General features: G+C 42.8%; 1 pseudogene; it reads right to left on the reverse strand.

Annotated features, from left to right (window-relative positions):
- Nucleotides 1-2,634: 2,634 nt before the first annotated feature.
- On the reverse strand, nucleotides 2,635-3,735 carry LOC144382658 (phosphatidylinositol 4,5-bisphosphate 5-phosphatase A pseudogene; annotated as a pseudogene).
- Between the last annotated feature and the right edge of the window lie 1,619 nt (nucleotides 3,736-5,354).

Here is a 5,354-nt window from a genome sequence, read left to right on the forward strand (position 1 = left end):
TGTAAAAGACATAGAAAACTTAGCATATAACACACATCACTGTCCTTCATGGAATACATGAGGCTTCTATCTTACACCACATGTTTCTACCCCAAGAATATGGGAACCTACGTTAATAAAACCTGTCCTGGTCATATTGGAACTTACAATAATAGGCTACGTTCTGAAATTTAATATGCAGGATTTTCAAGCCAGATATAGATACCCAAATTGTGGTCCATTTTATCCATTTTTGTTTATGCTGAATGCACAACTTACACCAGAACCAGATTCATTACAAGGAAGGAGACCCTTTTAGTTTATTGTTGGACTGGTAGGAGGTTTAATTGGAAGAATAATGGCAACTGCCTTTTCTCAATTTGAAGTAGATCAAATCACATTAAACTTAAAAAATTTTGAAAGCCAAACAATCTGAATTTAACACAATGCAATGGCATTGTTGGGTATACATAGATAAAATTAGCAATGTATTATACAAAGCAAATTTCAAGTGAAAGTAAATAGAACAATGGAAATCTAACACAAAAGTTGGAGAGAATGGTAGAAATAATGACATACTAAAAAAGGACATAAAACATGTTTCTTTATAGATTGTTCCATTTCAGGTTGGTTGATACGCGGAAAACTCTTAGAACAGCTATAATCTCGGGGCAATACTGGTCACCTTAGATAACAGACAGCCCAACCAGAAGTAGATACCACATAGCGTAATGGCTGTGATTCCTTGGGCAACTATGAAATTAGAATATTGGCACTTAAAAGAAAAAAACACGATAATGAGTTTCCACACTTTTGTGGCCCCCCAATACCAACAGGGAAAGTGGAAGACTACAGGCCTCAGAAAGCACCCTTATAATTGAAGGAAAACATGTTCCTAAGGATATGTTGTTGGAATGGAACCAAACTAACTTTAGCACTGCTAGCCTGTGGCTATAAGTACCTGTGACTATGGGCTTGATGACTCCTCCACAAATTCTGTACAACATGGGAAACTGGACCAGGATAATGTGCACTAAGCCAAACTCCACCCTAACCTATCGGAGTCAAAGGAAAAATAAGGAACGTAGGATGTGTAAAACCATAACAGGTAATGAATCCCACTATAGAAAGAACAAGATGTTATTCCAGATAATAGGAGATACAGGAACTATTAAAACACCTGGAGAAATATTTCACCTTGGACCTCTTCAAATTAATCTAATAAGTGTAAATCATACATTAGAAAACTTAGGACAAGTAAAGGCACATTTGGAAGATGAGACCAATAAAGTCAAAATAACTTTGCAGGGATTGAAAAAGAACAAAAACATGCATTCCTTAAAATAGCAGCAGAGTTGAGTCTGATACTGTGGCATTCAAAGATGTGCAAGCTTGTACCCCCAGGAGTTTTATACAAATGATATTTACTTAGAAATAGATGTACAAAGGCCTGACATAGAAAGTGGTGAGCCTGGAAATGCTAACAAGACATCTCATTTAGTCAGGCATGTGCAAGGCTTGTCCTGTATATGGTCACAAATGTAAAGATTCATTTTGTAGAAATCTCAGCTAAAATTGAGCAAAACATGACCTCAGAATGTCCAAAGGAAATGCCTTTTGTGTGTGTGTGTGTGTATGTGTGTGAGAGTGACTTAGGACCTTGTTAAAAACTTAATTTTTGGGGCGCCTGGGTGGCTTATTCGTTAAGCGTCTGCCTTCGGGTTGTGTCATGATCCCAGGGTCCTGGGATCGAGCCCCGCATTGGGGTCCCTGCTTGGTGGGAAGCCTGCTTCTCCCTCTCCCACTCCCTCTGCTTGTGTTCCCTCTTTCGCTGTGTCTCTCTCTGTCAAATAAATAAAATCTTAAAAAAAAAACCAAAAAATAAAAAAACCTTAATTTTCCCTCCAATATATTCCAAGACATGGCTGAGTGACATGCTTTATCATGTGATAAATGGACTTGTGAAAATAAGTAGACAATGCACAAGAATGGTGGTGGTGGTGGTGGTGGGCTGGGATTCATATTTATTCAACATGTGTCCAGTATTTTATTAGGCTGTTACATATTTTTTACATTGACACAATGCTTTCCAGCCTACAGAATACTTGCATTCTTTCACTGAATCATCCTTGACATAATGTCAAGCTGGCTCCCTCCTTTAGTTCTTATAAAATTTTGTTTATTGACTTTAATTAAGTGACCCCACTTAGAAGTATACAGGTATTTATTAGAAAGTTTGAATTAGTCTATGAAGAAGATAGCAATTCCACAGGGGGATCTGGCATCACCATCCTGGCCACTTGAAGATGGTGGCTGGACCCCAGGGTTCTGAAGTCACTGATATATGGAATATATTGTTTCACAGTATTACACTTCATTTTTTTTTTTTTTTATGCTGGAGAATTTAATTTCTAATTGATGACCTCCAGGATTGCAACCCCCTCCCCCCCATCTCAGATGGGGGCGGATAGGGCTTTGCTAATTGTCACAGTTGAGGTGCCAGGACTGAGTTTGGGGGACCCCACTTGGCCACCCCCGGCCAGGACAGAGTGGCAGGTGCGGATGAAGCCGGAGCAGCAGCAAGAGGAACACAGGTGGGTTTGCGGGAGATCGGGGCACAGTGGCGGCCAGCTGGGCCCATCCGCCCACCCACCCTCAGGGCCCCAGACCCCCTTCCTCCGGCCCCTGCCGGCCCTGGCTACCGGGGGCTGGGGCCTCCTGATTAGGTCCGCAGGAACCCCCACCACCAGGGTCGACGGTCTCCAGCGCAGGGCAGGCAGCAAGCCGAGGCTTCGAGGCACAGACGGTGGGAAGGCCCAGGGACCGGGCAGCCCAGAGGGCCCCTCCTCATTACTGCCCTGGCTGCCACCGTCATTGCTGCTGTCGGGGGCCACCCGGGGCAGGCGGCGGCTCTGGGGTGAGGGGCTGTGGCTGGCAGCACGGCGTCACGGGATGAGGGCCGCAGGACAAGGCCAGGGAAGCGGGCCAGGCCGGGGCTGCCGCTACGGTGTCTCTTGGACTTGCCAGGGCTCGGGCTACGGGACTTGGGTGCGAGCCGCTCCAGGGTACTGTCATCCTCATCCTCTGAACTGGCGCTTGAGCTGTCTGTGCTGCTGCTGGCCGGCTCCGAGGTGGGCAGCGAGATCTGGAAGGGCTCAGTGACACCGATGAGGACGCTGTGCGTGTGGCTTTAATAGCCCAGGATGAACTCTCCACGGCCCTCGGGCAGTGACTCCTCACTGACAGTCACCTGGTAGATGCTCCCATCCACATCCTCGTGTGTGGCTCACACATAAGCCACGTAGTCCTTGCAGTGGTGGAAACCCACCTGGGGTGAGAGGATTCAGGATGGTGTCTCCTCTGTTTCACCGTATTACACTTCTCTTCACTTCTGCTCTAGACTGGAAGCCACCCCCCCAAGACCTCCTCTCTGTATGTACATCCTTATCCCCCCATGGCTGATTCAGGCAGCCCTTGTAGGCAGGTCAGTGGCCTTAAAAGCAGCTTCTTTCCCCACCCCAGAATTACAGACTGACTGGCGTTTCTCCTATGCCATTTAGAACAACATGAAAAACTAGTGAGTGGGAAATAGGGCAAAGAGTCCTCCCCCCAAAAAACACTGGTCTTACATACTGCTGTGCCAATATCCGTGGCAGCAAAGAGTCTCCAGAGGGCAGAGTTTATTTGCCATTGTCCTTGAACTGTGTCTTCAGTTTGCTTCTCCAGTTTGGTGACCCAAGGTAAGGAAGAAATCATGGTCCTCCATGGTGAAGTTCTACTAGCCCCGAGGTGTGAATAGCAACCAACCTGCCTCTTTCCCAAGTTAGGTGGTGTCACGCCCATTCAGTGGATGCAACACAGATTCAGATATGTTCAATGATTTGCCCAATGACACAGCCAGGGCCAAGGCAGGTCAAGGCCGGGGTCCTTCCAGATTTCAGTCCAGATTCCAGTCCAGATTCTTGTATGTTCTTGGATGGGAAGTGAATTAAAAGCAAAACAAGACTTGTTGGGTGTTGGGTTTCTTTTTTTTTAAATAAGTAAGGTGAGTCAAAAATAACCAGAACAGAAATAAACTTGAGTTTTAAGATACAAATTAATTTTTAAAAAGAGTAATCAAATTTATTATAAGATGAATTGTATCTTATAAATCTAATTTGTATTATAATTCATATTATTTGATAAATAATACCATGAGAGCATCAGAAATTAAAAAAAAACACCCACACACTCATTATGATAACAAAGTACTTTAATATTCCATATTCCACCTCACTTTATTTACATGCATGGAAGAGTTTTGCATAATTGACATTCTATTGTATTGCTCCATTGTGATGCTGCTTTTTATTTTTTTATTTTTTATTAACATATAATGTATTATTTGTTTCAGGGGTACAGGTCTATGATTCATCAGTCTTACACAATTCACAGCGCTCACCATAGCACATACCCACCCCAATGTCCATCACCCAGCCACCCCATCCCTCCCACCCCCCTCTACTTCAGCAACCCTCAGTTTGTTTCCTGAGATTAAGAGTCTCTTATGGTTTGTCTCCCTCTCTGGTTTTGTCTTGTTTCATTTTTTCCTCTCTTCCCCTATGATCCTCTGCCTTGTTTCTCAATTTCCACATATCAGTGAGATCATATGATAATTGTCTTTCTCTGATTGACTTATTTCGCTTAGCATAATACCCTCTAGTTCCATCCATGTCATTGAAAATGACAAGATTTCATTTTTTGATGGCTGCGTAATATTCCATTGTATATATATGTACCACATCTTCTTTATCCATTCGTCTGTAGATGGACATCTAGGCTCTTTCCATAGTTTGGTTATTGTAGACATTGCTGCTATAAACATTGGGGTGCATGTGCCCCTTCAGATGTGATGCTGCTTTTTAAAAAACTTAATATATACAAGCATAGAGTCCCCCCCCAAAAAATTGGTCTTATATACTGGTGTATATTGATTTATAGTATTTAAAATGACTGAATAATATTCTATCAATTATGTTATCAAAGATTGTTTAAACATCTTTTGACTTATTTTTATTTGCTTCCTTTTATTAATATGAATAACATTCAAAGAAGCTACTCTAAGCACATAACTTCATCCTTTTGCAAATAAAAAATTATAGTTGTTGCTTGAAATATGTGAAATATGTGTCTAAATGTGTGTGTGTATGTTTAATTTTAGTTCATTGAAGGAAAGTTAATTTAACTTAATTTTTTTGAAGATTTTATTTGTCAGAGAGAGAGAATAATCAGGGTGAGCGGCAGGCAGAGGGAGAAGCAGGCTCTCCACTGAGCAAGGAGCCCAATGCACGACTCAATCCCAGGACCCAGGGATCATGACCTGAGCTGAAGGCAGA

The sequence above is a fragment of the Halichoerus grypus genome, chromosome 7, assembly GCF_964656455.1.
Source record: "Halichoerus grypus chromosome 7, mHalGry1.hap1.1, whole genome shotgun sequence".
NCBI classification, from domain to species: Eukaryota; Metazoa; Chordata; class Mammalia; order Carnivora; family Phocidae; genus Halichoerus; species Halichoerus grypus.